The 16601-nt window shown below is 46.5% G+C and overlaps 1 protein-coding gene across 4 annotated transcripts in view; it reads left to right on the top strand.

Annotated features, from left to right (window-relative positions):
• Positions 1 to 16601, top strand: part of SLC4A10 (solute carrier family 4 member 10) — a 369946-nt gene that overhangs the window by 117291 nt on the left and 236054 nt on the right. The gene's annotated exons all lie outside the window — the stretch shown is intronic.

Here is a 16601-nt window from a genome sequence, read left to right as displayed (position 1 = left end):
TGGGTGTTGTGTTTTTTTAAATACTTTACTAGAAATTCATGGTGGTCATGTCTAATATTGGCGTGACCCCATGAATTTCGGGCTTAGGGCCAGCTGATAATGCCAAGCTGGCCTTAACCCCTTTATTACCCAGTGAGCCACCGCACCAGGGCCCTGGATGAGTTGGGTACAGCGCCAGAAGATGGCGCTTCTATGAACGCGCCATTTTCTGGGGCGGCTGCGGACTGCAATTTGCAGCGGGGGTGGCCCAGAAAGCTTGGGTCTCCCTGCGCTGCGGATTCCAGCCCCCAGCTGCCTAGTTGTACCTGGCTGGGCACAAAAATAGGGCGAAGCCCCACGCATTTTTTTTTTAAATTATTTCATGAAATTCATGGAATAATTAAGAAAAAAAGGGCTTCCCTATATTGTTGTGTCCGGCTAGGTACAAATAGGCAGCTGGTGGTTGGGGGCAGCCCGTTCCTGCCTGCTGTACCTGACTGGACACAAATATAGGGCGAAGCCCCACATAATTTTTTTTTAATTATTTCATGAATTTCCTGAAATAATTAAAAAAAAATTGACGTGGGGCTTTGCACTATATTTGTGTCCAGCCAGTTACAGCAGGCAGGAACGGGCTGCCCCCAACCACCAGCTGCCTATTTGTACCTGGTTGGACACAACAATATAGGGAAGCCCTTTTTTTCTTAATTATTCCATGAATTTCATGAAATAATTAAAAAAAACAAAACGTGGAGCTTCTCCCTATTTTTGTGTCCAGCCAGGTACAACTAGACAGCTGGGGGATGGAATCTGCAGCGCAGGGAGGCCCAAGCTTTCTGCCCCCCCGCTGAAAATTGCAGTCTGCAGCCGCCCCGGAAAATGGCGCGTTCATAGAAGCTGGATGCTGTACCTGGCTGGCATACAAAAATATGGCGAAGCCCACGTCAAAAGTTTTGGGAAAAATTAATTAAAAAATAAATAATAATTTAGGGACTGCATCTTTATTAACTCCTCAAATGTCATTTAGTGTTAAAATAAAGGATTTATTTAAAAAAAAAATGGCGTGGGATCCCCCATAATTTTAGTCTCTAGCGGAGGTTAAGCAGACGGCTGGGGCAGATGTTTGAAGCCTGGGAAGGGGGTAAAACCCACGGAGCTTCCCAGGCTACTAATATCAGCCCCCAGCTGAATACCTAGCCTTTACTAGCTATTAAAATGGGGGACCCCCCCAAAAAAAATGACGTGGGGTCCCCCCTATTTTAATAGCTAGCAAAGGCTAGGCAGACAGCTGGGGGCTGATATTAATAGCCCAGGAAGGGTGCCATGAATATTGGCCCCCTCCCAGGCTAGAAACACCAGTCGTCAGCCGCCCCAGAAATGGCGCATCCATAGGATGCGCCAATTCTGGCACTTAGCCTCGCTCTTCCACGCTGCCCTGGTGCGGTGGCAGGGGGTAATAGTGGTGGGGTTCATGTCAGCGCCAGCTGCCATGAAGCCCAGGTTAGTAATGATGGGCGTCTATAAGACACCCCCATTACTAACCTACAAAGTGTTAAAAAGAAAAAACACACACTACACCCAGAAAAAAATAATTTATTTGAAATAAAACACACAATTATATTTAATTCTTAGTTTACTAAAAATAATAGTTACCTGTCCACGTTCCTGCGCTGATCTCCCATGCACAGCTGTCACATCTGGAGATGGTGACAGCTGTCATGGCTGCTGTAAGCTCACGCTGCCGGGAACACGTCCGCTCCCGGCAGCGGGAGCCACTGACTGAGGTCACCGGAGTGCATTCAGGCAGCGCAGCTCCGGAGACCTCCTTTACGGCACTGCTGTACCGTGGGAATTTCTCACGATACAGCAGGGCCGTAAAGGAGCTAACCGGAGCAGCGCTGCCTGAACTCCGGTGAACCCTTACGGCCCCGTCATTCTAGCGGCGGCAGCGGTTCAGAGCGGTCACATTCTATGTGGCTGCTCTGAACTGGAGATCTTCGTGGGACACTCGTGGACTACTACGGAGGGGTAAGGATAAGGTTGTGGTTTATTATTTTATATTTTATTACAGGAGATCGATGGCTTCGGGGAATTAGGTGTCTAGGTGAGTATAGGTGTAGTTTTTTGTTTTTTACTTTATTTTAGGTGGCGATCGGCGGGGACAGGTAATGTATGAACTAATTTCTTTTAGGTAACCACTGGCCACCAATGACATGTATCTAACATTTATTGGGGACACAGTAGGGCAATTTAAATAGCAGGATCAGGCTGATGGGAACTACTGCTCCCATCGAGCTGATCCTGCTGGCAGGAGTGGACGGGGGACAGACATAGGCCGATGGGAGTAGTAGTGTCACATCGGCCTATGTCTGCCTGCACGCACAGACACCGCGCACACCCGCACAAACATCGCACACACACCCCGCACACACACCCCGCACACACACCCCGCACACATCGCACAGACACCACACACACACCCCGCACACACACCCCGCACACATCGCACAGACACCGCACACACCCGCACAAACATCGCACACACACCCCGCACACACACCCCGCACACACACCCCGCACACACACTAATCATGACGGGTCTGGGAGGTGAGGCTGACCTGTGCGGCCGTGGGAAAGTTCATGTGAGTTCATGCAGTCAAGCATGAACTCACATGAACCCTCTGAGGGCACCGCGGCGACTTCAAATGAACAGCTGATCGGCATCACCTGATACCTCAGCTGTTCATTTGAAATAACCGGCGGGAAAGCGCAGCACAGAACGGGAAAGCCGGCGGTGAAGTCTTTTCACTGCCGGCTTCCCCGCCCGGGTCCTTCGCTCCTTGGTGCTGCGCTCCCCGCCCGGTCCTAATTTACGATTGGGATTGGAGGTGGCGAGGGGAGCGGAGGATCGGGGTGGGAGGCTGCGGGGAAGCAGTATGGGGCTGTGTGATTGTTTAAAAGCCGGCGGCTTTTTACCGCGCGCCGGCTTTTACACAATCAGGAGAATTCTCCCCCGCTGGGATGGCATTCTGATGACAGGCTGGATCGCGCTGCCATCCAACTTGTCATCCTTCACAGACACTGCAGAGCGCAGGCATTATGGGAACTTCCGATTCCGGTATCCGATATTGTAAAAGTATCGGAATTAAGTATCGGAATTCCGATACCGCGAATATCGGCCGATACCCGATATTACAGTATCGGAATGCTCAACACTAATTATAACATTATATTTATATACAGTACAGACCAAAAGTTTGGACACACCTTCTCATTTAAAGATTTTTCTGTATTTTCATGACTATGAAAATTGTACATTCACACTGAAGGCATCAAAACTATGAATTAACACATGTGGAATTATATACTTAACAAAAAAGTGTGAAACAACTGAAAATATGTCTTATATTCTAGGTTCTTCAAAGCAGCCACCTTTTGCTTTGATGACTGCTTTGCACACTCTTGGCATTCTCTTGATGAGCTTCAAAAGGTAGTCACCGGAAATGGTTTTCACTTCACAGGTGTGCCCTGTCAGGTTTAATACGTGAGATTTCTTGCCTTATAAATGGGGTTGGGACCATCAGTTGTGTTGTGCAGAAGTCTGGTGGATTCACAGCTGATAGTCCTACTGAATAGACTGTTAGAATTTGTATTATGGCAAGAAAAAAGCAGCTAAGTAAAGAAAAACGAGTGGCCATCATTACTTTAAGAAATGAAGGTCAGTCAGTGCGAAAAATTGGGAAAACTTTGAAAGTGTCCCCAAGTGCAGTTGCAAAAACCATCAAGCGCTACAAAGAAACTTGCTCACATGAGGACTGCCCCAGGAAAGGAAGACCAAGAGTCACCTCTGCTTCTGAGGATAAGTTTATCCGAGTCACCAGCCTCAGAAATCACAGCAGCTCAGATTAGAGACCAGGTCAATGCCACACAGAGTTCTAGCAGCAGACACATCTCTACAACAACAGTTAAGAGGAGACTTTGTGCAGCAGGCCTTCATGGTAAAATAGCTGCTATGAAACCACTGCTAAGGACAGGCAACAAGCAGAAGAGACTTGTTTGGGCTAAAGAACACAAGGAATGGACATTAGACCAGTGGAAATCTGTGCTTTGGTCTCATGAGTCCAAATTTGAGATCTTTGGTTCCAACCACCGTGTCTTTGTGCGACGCAGAAAAGGTGAACGGATGGACTCTACATGCCTGGTTCCCACCGTGAAGCATGGAGGAGGAGGTGTGATGGTGTGGGGGTGCTTTGCTGGTGACACTGTTGGGGATTTATTCAAAATTGAAGGCATACTGAACCAGCATGGCTACCACAGCATCTTGCAGCGGCCTGCTATTCCATCCGTTTTGCATTTAGTTGGACCATCATTTATTTTTCCACAGGACAATGACCCCAAACACACCTCCAGGCTGTGTAAGGGCTATTTGACCAAGAAGGAGAGTGATGGGTTGCTACGCCAGATGACCTGGCCTCCACAGTCACCAGACCTGAACCCAATCGAGATGGTTTAGGGTGAGCTGGACCGCAGAGTGAAGGCAAAAGGGCCAACAAGTGCTAAGCATCTCTGGGAACTCCTTCAAGATTGTTGGAAGACCATTTCCGGTGACTACCTCTTGAAACTCATCAAGAGAATGCCAAGAGTGTGCAAAGCAGTCATCAAAGCAAAAGGTGGCTACTTTGAAGAACCTAGAATATAAGACATATTTTCAGTTGTTTCACACTTTTTTGTTAAGTATATAATTCCACATGTGTTAATTCATAGTTTTGATGCCTTCAGTGTGAATGTACAATTTTCATAGTCAAGAAAATACAGAAAAATCTTTAAATGAGAAGGTGTGTCCAACCTTTTGGTCTGTACTGTATATTTTTATATAATATAAAATATATATTATGTAAAAATATGTATAAATATAATTTTATAATATAATAAATATATATAGTAATTATATTCTAAAATTATATTTATATATAATATATTTTATATTTATTTATTATATTCTAAAATTATATTTAGATATAATATATTTTATATATATTTATTTATTATATTATAAAATTATATTTATATATAAATATATAGGAGGTACAGTTATACAGTACAATTAATCAAGGTCTTGACATGTGATTGCATTTCTCCTTCCATTTTACAGTCACAAGACCAAGATCCCTATTTGAGCAGAAATTAGATTATTGCTTTTCTATTCTCGTCTTGTTGGATAAAGGCCATATGGCCAAAACGTTGCTACGTTATTTTTGTCTGGAAGACCGGATTCGGAGGGCAGTACTAATATGTGGGCCAGTCACGTCTACAAATTGCACACGTGATTCTCTCTGATTCTGCAAAACAGGAGCTGCCTCTTATCAACATTGCACTAGTCCAGTCCATAAATTAGTGCATGATGCGATTTTTTATTTTTTACGGACCATCATTGGTCTGAACAGACACACTGGTAATTTTTGGATCAGTGCGTTGTCCGTTGAGCATACGGACAGCATATTTGTCTAAAATATGACTTTATGACCGAGGCCTTAGGGCTTGTGCACACTGAGTATTTGCAGTTTTTTCAATGCGTTTTTCGTATGTAAAAAAAGCTGCATTTTACTGCACCATCAAAATGAATGAGATCTCTGTAATCTTGTGCACACGCTGTTTTTCCTTGCGCATTTTAATTGTCAATGCATTATTTCAAAATCCGCAGCATGTCAATTCTTTCAGCGTTTTTGCACCATTTTTCACCAAATTCAAATGTATGTATAAAAAAAACTGCAAGTAAAATTTTGCATATTGTACATTGTGTTTTTCTTGTCAAGAAACGCATTTTTAGTGCAGAAAAATCTGCTGCAAATACTCAACAGGTGCACATACCCATAAACGGATGGGATAAATAAAAGATGATGCTTTCATCTACCTCTGGTCCCTGGGAACCTTGGCCATTATTCGAAATTAGATTACTTTAGATCCCCAAGGAAAGCAATCTTGGTTCAGCTCAACTGTTGGAATCTGGATCTTGTTAACCAAATACCCAAATTTTGGCTGTCTCAAGAACTAGTAGAGACTAAACATATTAAACAATACATATTAGAAAATAAGGAATTATGGCATGTATCATTGGATAGTTGGTTGTGTGAAACTGGCTGCTACATAGGAGAATAATAGGGGCAGAAGGAAGGCAAAAAAAGGTAAAAAGAAAGGTAAAAAAGTAATGTTTCCTTTGAGTTGTGATGAGTGCACAGGAATGGAACTAGAGTCTTTTAGGCCTCAGGGTATATTTTTAATCTGGGCCTCAGCAAGTTACTCGCATAATAATATCATACAAGTTATAAATAATACCACCATGCCATGACCACATATTGCTAACGCATGATAAGTAAATTATACCATCAAATTGTTACTGAATGAAAATCTATTTACTGATACGAATATTATAAAAACATCTACTGTGGCGATATAACGGTCGATCAGTAGATCCGTTTTGCACAGGCACTCTGCAGACTATACAAATGAATGCAGTTAAAGGGGTTGTCCAGGCTTGGGTTTCAAGTCTGTAGTCATTATGTAACTGCAGATTTGTAAATCCTAACAGCGTGCACGGTGCCAGCACCAGTGCGTGGAGCAGGTGGGTGCGTGACCGCAAGTATGCAATTTGTTTACATGAGGTCACATACCGACTAGACGTGCTTGGCCTTGCTCAATACAAGTGAATTGAGTAAAGCCGAACACGTCTAGTCGGCAAATCGCATAATAGCTGACATATGAAAGCCAGCTCTAGGCACAGGTACCGGAGAATCCTGACAGCGTGCACTGTGCGCACTGTGAGGATTCACAAGTCTTCAGACCCGAGCCCCAAACCTGGACAACCCATTAAATTCAGTGTTTTACATGTTCAGTCTTCTCTGTTTGTAGTCATTCACTTTCCCCTTTCATTTCCAGCCAGCCCAGACCACCATGAAACATCTTTCCAACCATAACTCATTCATGCGAATTTTCCAGACTTTTTGACTCCACTCCATGCTAATATTCCTTACACAGTTAGGTCTTATTCAGATGCCCGTGTTTTTGACTTGTACCCATTACAGTTTATGAACTTGTTCACATGTCTGTTTTTTTTTGCGGGGTCAGTGCAGATAAAAAAAAAATTGTAGACGTTAGGTTTTGATCCGATTTGCAGATCGAACTCGCTTATTCAAGTGATTGGGTTTATGAAAATGCAGATATCACTCAGATTCCATCTTTGTGTCATCCCCCTGTTGCCTGTTTTTTTTACTGTTTTGTTGGTAGGAGAATATTGACATTTTTTTTTATTTTTGCATCTGATAAAATAGGATGCCACAAACTGACAGTAAAAATGGTCACTGAGACACAAAAATGGATGAAAATTTGATATAGCAAAATGATGAAAAACTGTCTGTTTTTTTGTATGTAAAATAAAATGGATGTCTGAATGAAGCCCAGGAGTCTGTTCACAGTGTAACAGGGCCCCTCGCTGTGCCCCCCATGTGCTCCATACAAAGTAATGCTTCCCTTTGTGCCCTCATATGATAGTAATGTCCTCCATTAAATGGAATCTGTCAGTAGGATCAACCCTCCTAAGCCGTCTATATGGGCATGTAGGTCATAGGAAACTGAATAAAATGATACCTTGATATCTGCGATCCGAGGTTTTATTCCAGAGAAATCCACGTTTTTCTTAATATGTAAATGAGCTGTTAGGATCTATGGGTCGGACATAGATCTCCCTGAGAACCTGCCTCCAGAGATTATTTTAAATGAAAGTGGGCATTACCAGTGTAAGACATGTAAATGTAGTGCCCTGAGGGCTCGGTCGCTACAGAGGTATTGCACCTCTGCCAGAGGTGTGATATTCCACTCCCGGGTAAGGATGGAGTATGGGCCAGGGCTCGGTAGGCTGCATGCATCACACACACCCCATTTCCGGGGGACAGCTCAACGTTGCTCCCATTAGACAGTAATGCAGGCATGACAGACCCTGTCCCTGGCTGGAGTGGGGAGGGGGGAGGAAAACCCGGTGATGTAGGAGCAGGAGGGGATGGTTCCTGAGCGTAGGTAGGAGCCCATTGGTTGCTGGTCACCTGGGCTCATGTTCTAGAGGGAAGTATAAAAGGTGGGCACCATCTTAGATCAGGGTTGAGTTCAGTCAGAGAAGACAGGGAGCAGAGGCTCTGTAGGAGCTCTGCTCAGAGGCAGGCCTAGAGAAAAGGCCGGGGCCTGAGAGGAGAAGGAACAGAGGAGAAGAGAAGAAACAGGAAAGGGATAGAAGTGGCCGAGAAACAGAAGGGCTCAGGAACAAGAAGGTGGAAGGGACCCTAAGGACCAACGTGAATCGGGTGACGGGCCAGGCAAGAAGAGGGTACCGTATCCCAGTTTGGTGGAAGCTAATAATCTTCAGCCAAGAACCGGAGGTCGTGACCATCACTTGGTGCGACCCCTTGCTAAACCTTGCTAGGAAGGCATACCATATAGGGTAGTGGGAAACGGGGCCCACGTTTGCTCGTATAGACCCGCGGGAGCTGGACAAAAGCTTGGTCACTGGCGGGGCATGAGCCGAAGGAAGGATAGGGAGGAGCTCTGAACCATACTCCTGAAGTGCCTGGGGGTTGACCGAGTCCCTCACCTGGTGGACATTGCACGGCTTGGGTGGTCACTGCTGGCGCTGAAGTGACCCGGAGCATATGAACTGTGAGTAAAAGCCATTGGACTGCAGTACGTTGTCTGTGTATTCCTTGCCCCTCCAGCACTAACGGCACTGGGACTCTCTGCACCATCACCCCCACCATTCTCTACACTGCCCTGGGGCTACACTCCTCCCGTGGGGAGTTGTACTATTCCCTGCTGCATCCCCAACACCAGCCTCAGCGGTCTACCTTGCAGCGGCGGTCCTCCCTGAACGCAATCCACGGGTGGCGTAGTCGGACATTACCTAAAAACACATCATAGACTACGACTGGTCTGACCACCCTGGGCCACGGGACCGGGTCGCCACTACTACTCCCAGCATTGCCCTGAAGTCCGGTCTCGAGTGCCCCACGGCCCAGGGGGCGAGTCATAATGACTGACAGTCTGCTCTCCTGATCTACATGTTTCACACTGGTAGTGGTGCTATCTGGGTAGATCGCTCAGTGCACGTAGGCTGCCATTGTTCTCAGCAGCTTGTTTACCCAGGACGATGCTCCGCCAAGAACAATGATTTTTTGCGCTGCACAACAGATCTTTTCACCCCCATGAATGAACGCTTTGCTAGATTCAATAATCTAGTTCATCGTCAGCCTTCTTAGGAACGCTCGATCACAATTATCTTTCAGTGTAAATGCAGCTTAAAGAGGTTGCCTTGGACTTTAACATTAATGGCCTGTCCTTATTATAGGCAATCAATGCCTTATTGGTGGGGGTGCGACACCCGGCTCTCCCACCGATCTGCTATTCCTGCCGGTGTCGATGGCGGCTGGATCTGCTCAGTTATGGAGCTGCACATCTTCATCGACTGTATAGTCTCCACGGCAGAGTAATGCAGTGTACACATTGCCAACACCAGCGCCGGAAGCAAGCGGGCGTGTGACCGCAAGTATGTGATTTGCTTACATGAGGTCACCCCTTATTCAAATGAATAGGGGGTGGATGTGCAGTACCCGGCCGCAGCCATTATACATGCTGTAGCTCCGTAACTGCGCAGCTGCCAACACTGGAAGCAACTGATCAGCGGGGGTACTGGGTGTCGCACCTCCATTGATCAGACATTGACCTATTCTAAAGATAGGTCATCAATGTCAAAGTTCCGGACAAGCCCTTTAAGACTTTTGTGCACCATACTCCTTTTGATAGTGCCCCTTTTTTGCCAACAAAGAAAAAAAACCAAAACTTTTGAAACTTAACTTATTTACACTATAACTGCTTAGATCCTCTCTCTACCGCCTGTTGCACGTGGTCCTGCACACAGTGAGATGCAGTTACATTACTGTGCGCCAATGATGCACGCTGCCGACATTTTGTAGCCCAAAGGTCTTAAGAAGCCTGTGGTTAACGGGAGCCGTGTACGAGGCAGGATGGGAGCCAGTGGCAACTCCTGTGACCGAAGTCATTATTCCTCTGCTGTTCAGTGCCCGGGTTTCTTTAGCAACTGTTAATCTTCTAGGCAGAAAGATGCATCCCAAATACATGACATTTTTTGATATATTTTACTTAGTAAATCTCCCCCCGTAATTTCCATAATAAAGCGAAAACGGCCTATTCTTTACCAATTGGTATTTGAAACTTGCTCTGTAATGTCTCGGGGTGAAGATCAATCCTTGAGAAGGGTTGTTACATCGAACGACCCGCTTTTGTTTCTGCAGATCTGAAATCACTCATCAATAACTCTTGTCTGTATGGAGAGATAATACAGATAGAAGGTAATGTGCGTGTATGTCCATTTAGAACGGTTGTAGAGACAAAGGTTCCGATTCATCATTTAAGTTTTTGCTAAGTCGCTTTTCTTTTTTTGTCTTGTGGCATTTATTGACTTTTTTTGCGGTGCCAAATTTTTCCAAATGGCGCACGTGGTTATCGAATTCTGCCCCAAATAAAAAATGGTCTTTATTTTTGTGTTTAACCTTTTATTGCAACTTTTTCGTACTAAAAGTCGCACGTTCCGTTGAAATGTTGCAAAATTTACTCAAAAAATTTCAGATGTACATAAAAGTACAGTGGTTCCAGGGAGAGTTCTTTAGTGCAAAACATTTTGCAGCTTTCTAAAATGTTGCAATTGATCAATCATCCAAAAACATCTGGAAACTCCAAACCCTAACCACAATGAGGAAGGCTTAAGGCTACATTCCCAAGATGAGTTTTTGATGTTGCAGAATTTCTGTACCATTTCTGCACCTATTATGTACAATAATTTAGGTTACTTGCGGTTTTTCTATGCATTTTTGTGTGCATTTTTATTGTGTTTTTGACTCTTTTTGGTGTGTAATTCTTTAATCAAAGGCTGCTTTGTTTTTGATAATTCCTGGTATTTGTCTTTGACAAAACTTTATTAATATACTTAGATGCGGATTACATGCATTTTTTATGCGTTTCTCCTCCGGAAATGCACTTAAAACGTATGTGCGTTTTTTACCTGCTGATTTTCTGCACCTAATGCAATTCTATGGGGAAATTCTGCACAGAAAAGTCAGCGTAACAAACTCAGAAAAATTGACATGCGGATTTGAAACATGAACTGCAGCTCAGTTTAAAAGAAGCACAGGGAGCAGGAGACTTCTACAAATCCCATCCAATCTGCTGGAACTGTAAGACGCTGCGCTTTTGACACAGCAAAACTACACAGAATCAAACATGCACCAAAAACTCATCGTGGGAACATAACCTTAATGTTTCTGATGGGAATAAGCCACTTTCAGCTATATTGGACCATTCAAAAGTCTCTTCCTCTGAATCTCTGGATCCATCAGTTTCTTGTCTGACTATGACGTCTAGATTTTACGCAGAAATGAGATTACGATATTAAATGTGAACACTCAAAGTGAAGGTCTAAATCATTTCACATTTATGAAATTCTCAGCTTTTATTTCTGATATAGGCTCAGCCCTGGATGTGATTTTGTGATCCCAATGACCCTCAGCAGCTTCAGCATAAATTCTGTTCATATCTCATCAGTACAAAGGGCGACGATGAGGATTATAGAAGTTGTCACTAACCTTGGAGCTGAGCGAGTTTTTCATTATTCTTTGCCTCACAAAAAAAAAAAAAAATTGTAATTTTGTGCAGTGTTAGAAGTCTGAGCAGGAAGACCAGGGAATAATGTATTGAACATAACTCATATTAAATATTATAGGTATAAAAATCCTGCAGCAAGGAGACGAGATTTCATCTGTTGCTGAATCCTCCTAGATCCCACAATCTTTAGCATTGGAGATTCCATCCCTTCTTCCTTCTCTTCATCTCTCTTGTATATTTTTCTCTCTTTCCTCCTTTTATCCTACCCTATCTTCATTTTTCCTTGATGTACAATAAAGTCCATTGTGGTTCGTTGGATTTTTGTCCTAAATGGGTTTGTTTTATTAATGCCTTTTTTGTAGAATCCAACAACTCTATAAGACACCGAAAAATTAGTAGGTGATCTGTAACAGAAAGTCTGGTATAAAGTGCTCAGTCTCCCTGGAGCGACAGAGATGGCGAGGGGGAATGAAACGTTACTCTGATCTTATGGACTTTTATGGGCTGTTGGCATAATGCATGGAAATGTTGGACAACTTTCAAAGTGAAATATGTTCTTTGTATCCATTCTTCATTGTGGCTAATAGATTAGGGTCTAAACGAGGAACATCTAACTATTCTCTCAGAATTCCCTAAGAGGGTCATCTAGCTTGTTACAGTTCAGAAGTATTGTGTATTACTATTCCGAGATGGTATTTTTTGGATCATCATTAACAATGGAAGCAATGGTAAATATGTCTTGTCAGGACTGCAGAATTGGACTTAAAGGGGTTGTTTAGTTAAAAAAGACACTGGAATGAGAATAAAATAGTTGTACAACCTACTAATATACTTCCATTATCAAACGTAGCCCAATCGTCAGCTATCCCCTCTGGTCCCAGATTTGGCATCTCCACTTCCATCCACATCATCAGTGTTGTATGTGAATTGGGCAGGTTGCTGATCTTTAATGAAACCAGACCCTTTTTCCATGGCCCATGCATAGACAAAAAGTGGTGTCAATAGCAATGAGTCAGTCAGCAGGACCCCTTCACACCCAGGACTAATGGCATGTCAACAACGGGAAACTCTCTCCTGTGTCAAGCACAAGGCTGGATGTGTGCTGTATCGGGGACCTGATTGGATATCTAAAAATTTGTGTACCTGTAATACTTGAAGCATAGTAACTAGAGGTAAGCGAACTCAAACTTAAAAGTTTGGAGTTCGTACCAGACAGTTAGTGTCCTGTGCTAAACGCCGAACATGGACTTCTCCCGGAAGTCAGTTGCAATGTTTGGAGTTCCAGGGGAAGTTCGATAGAGAATGAGAGAATTTTCCAGCAGAAAAGTTTAGGTGCTCATTGTTTTCAATGAGGTTCGGGTTCTGGTTCAAGTTCGGGTACAGGGTTGGTACCAGAACCAAACTTTGGAAAAAAAGTTCTGGTAGGGTACCAGAACCGGAACTTCTTTGGGTCCGCTCATCCCTATTAGTAACATGTTGCATAAATTTCTATTTTAGCTTCCTTCTTAAATGCTAAGTCTCCCAGAAAGAAAAAACAGCCTCTAAGACCTCTCGGACTGTCACAAGTCCAGCAACATGGACTCTGTGTCTCCTGGCGGTCATGGGACTTTGTTATGTCAGCGTTATCTCTGATCGGCTGCAGCCTTCACAGCTCCGTCAGACATCGACTGCAGCCTTCACAGCTCCTTCAGACAGAACAGTTCTATCTGATGGAAGTTTGAAGGCTGCAGCCAATTAGAGGACAACTAATTGACTTTAGTCAATGTCACATGACAACCAGGAGACACAGGTCCAACATACCTGGAACAACACCAGTTTGAGACATGAGCCCCCATTTATCCGGGGGGCTTAAGTGACGCGCCCCTGGGCCTGTGTCGCGCTGCGTTGCGCACGCGGGAGCTTACCCGGAGCCGGATCTCTTGAGGGTTGTAGTCTCGTGGCGGTGATCCGGTCCGTGCCCAGGGAGTCAGACTAAGTGGCGCTGTATCAGCGGTAGATGATGGACGACTACGCCACCCGTTGAATGCAGCTATGGAGCTGCCGCTGCAGGGCAGACCGCTGAGGCCGGTGAAGGATTGGGCAGCGTGGATGGTATAACCCCCAACGGGAGGGGTATGGCCTCAGGGCAGCCGACGTGGATGATGGGGGTAGCAGGAACCACTCAGAGACGATGCGGTGTAGTTCAGGGTCTTTACTGGTGACAAAGATAGACCCTTCCGGAGTACTGGCTAGCGGTTGGGGCCTGGTCAGTTCTTGAGCAGATGGGATCTCCCCTGGCCAGGCGGAGTTGTAGGCCTCCCAAACTAACGATACTCTTCTGGCTACCTTGCTTGAAGCGAGTATAAGTAGCCCACGTCCCTGAGTGTACCGTGTGGTGCTCACCCGTATGGCCGGTGACTCGGGGCCTTCTAGTAGCTTCCGCTCCACGACGGCGGTGCTGGTCCCATGCGTGTGACCGTGCCTTCGGGTTTCTTGGCCAGAGGACCTGAAATCCCCTGCCTGACGGATTTTGCTGCTGGGTAGGAGTGAGTCCCCGCAGCCTCGGACTCCGGGTCCGGTAAGAAATCTTCTCAGTCAGGGCGAGCTCTGCAGCTGCCAGCCCCTGACTCCTTGTAACACTGCTTCCACAGAGCTCCTGATGTTTCTTCCTATGCTGCTTCTCTTCTCTACTTCTGGCATGGCCCAGGAGCTGGGCCCAGCCGGAGCCACAGCTCCCTGTCAGCCCTCCTGGCTGAACTCTCCCTCTCAACTCTCTAACCCTGCCTCAGCCCCAGGTTTATACAGGGGAAGTTCTTCCCCTCCCAGGACTGGGCAGGAGGTGTGGCATGCATAGGATTCCTGACCAAGAGACCTCCCACCTGCTCTCAGACATAACATTGCTGTTACTGCGGAAACCAGACCCCTGGGGTGCCACATTCCCCCCTAGTGAAATTTAGTACTCCGGGACTAAACATATTTTTAAACATAACAAGGTATAAACAATAATAGTACAATAAGAAAAACATATAAAGATGGTCACGGCGTGTCCGCAACCGGGTGCAGTTTTTGAAGAAAAGCAAGGTGTCCATTTCACCAAAACAGGGAGACGTAACCAGGTAGGGGTCTGTCCTGCCCCGAGTCCTTAACAGTCTTTAGTCCGTCCTGGGTTACGCTCCAACTATGTACAAAGGATTCCCGGCAAATCCACCAAGGACTCCTATAAATTACTAGAAACACATAATTATTTACAGGATATGGCCGCTCTCAGTCCTCGGCCAGTGGGGATAAGGATTGGCTGCTCACAGTCCTCAGCCTGGTAAGGGATAGGGGATGGCTGCTCACAGTCCTCAGCCTGGTAAGGGATAGGGACACACGGGGAACAATTCACTAATCCCAACGGGGACCATATTTTAATTAGCAGCAGTCCTTGTACCCTAACGGGTAACTATGTACAGCTCTTTATTCACGCTACTTCCCTTCAGTAGCTATGTCCTCTTTGTGCTCCCTCCTGAGGGTAGTCCTCAGACCCGTCCGGGTCCTCTTGGATTTCCTCGTATTGGTAGTACTGCAGCTCCTCCTCGGTTAGCTGGGTTAGTATCTCTGCGACAGTCCTCCTCCCAGGTGGCCAGGACTTTACCTCCCTTTGGGCTGCCCCGGTTAATTGGGCCACCAGGATGCTCACTTTTTGCTCCTCTGTGAGGGGGTACACCTGGAAGAGGCTATCCAGCTTTTCTCTAAAGTCATGCAGGGTATGTGACTCCCCTGAGTACTGGGGTAGCCAGGCTGCCCCCGGGATATAGGGCATGGTGAAAGGCATGACCGCAACAGCGGTGGCGCTGGCGGGGATTGAAGCGGTGAAGCTCTCCTCCGTATCCGGCATCCTTCTCCCCCCTAGTGGACCGTGGCCTACCTTGCGATGATCCTCTTCCGTAGGCCGCGGCTCCGCAGTGGATCGTCAGGGTTGAGGACCTTCCGTCGCGCTCCTGTGACGTCAGCGTCTGCTGGGCTCCTTCCAGGACCTTACGCGACGTCTGGACGTGAGGCGGGGCTTCAGTTCTCGCGCGCTTTTGGAGTCCACGCCCCTCTTCTTCCCGCGTGGCGTCTTCAAGATGGCGTCCAATGGCGGGAAAACTCCACGGAAGGCGGGAAGAAGGCTGAAGATGGCGCCGGATGGCGGGAAAACTCCACCGATGGCGGGAAGGAAGCAGAAGATGGCGCCGGATGGCGGGAATCTTCACCACAGGTAAGTTTGAACAGTCTTTTTCAGGCACGCAGTACCCAGTGGTTGCGGGCACGAAATCCTGCCGACTACGCCAAAAGTTGACGCGCCCCTGGGCCTGTGTCGCGCTGCGTTGCGCACGCGGGAGCTTACCCGGAGCCGGATCTCTTGAGGGTTGTAGTCTCGTGGCGGTGATCCGGTCCGTGCCCAGGGAGTCAGACTAAGTGGCGCTGTATCAGCGGTAGATGATGGACGACTACGCCACCCGTTGAATGCAGCTATGGAGCTGCCGCTGCAGGGCAGACCGCTGAGGCCGGTGGAAGGATGGTGCAGCGTGGATGGTATAACCCCCAACGGGAGGGGTATGGCCTCAGGGCAGCCGACGTGGATGATGGGGGTAGCAGGAACCACTCAGAGACGATGCGGTGTAGTTCAGGGTCTTTACTGGTGACAAAGATAGACCCTTCCGGAGTACTGGCTAGCGGTTGGGGCCTGGTCAGTTCTTGAGCAGATGGGATCTCCCCTGGCCAGGCGGAGTTGTAGGCCTCCCAAACTAACGATACTCTTCTGGCTACCTTGCTTGAAGCGAGTATAAGTAGCCCACGTCCCTGAGTGTACCGTGTGGTGCTCACCCGTATGGCCGGTGACTCGGGGCCTTCTAGTAGCTTCCGCTCCACGACGGCGGTGCTGGTCCCATGCGTGTGACCGT

The sequence above is a fragment of the Phyllobates terribilis genome, unplaced genomic scaffold (assembly GCF_046119375.1).
Source record: "Phyllobates terribilis strain yellow unplaced genomic scaffold, ASM4611937v1 Scaffold_9__5_contigs__length_417890890, whole genome shotgun sequence".
In the NCBI taxonomy this organism is placed as follows: domain Eukaryota; kingdom Metazoa; phylum Chordata; class Amphibia; order Anura; family Dendrobatidae; genus Phyllobates; species Phyllobates terribilis.
This window is presented reverse-complemented; position numbering and strand designations above follow the sequence as displayed.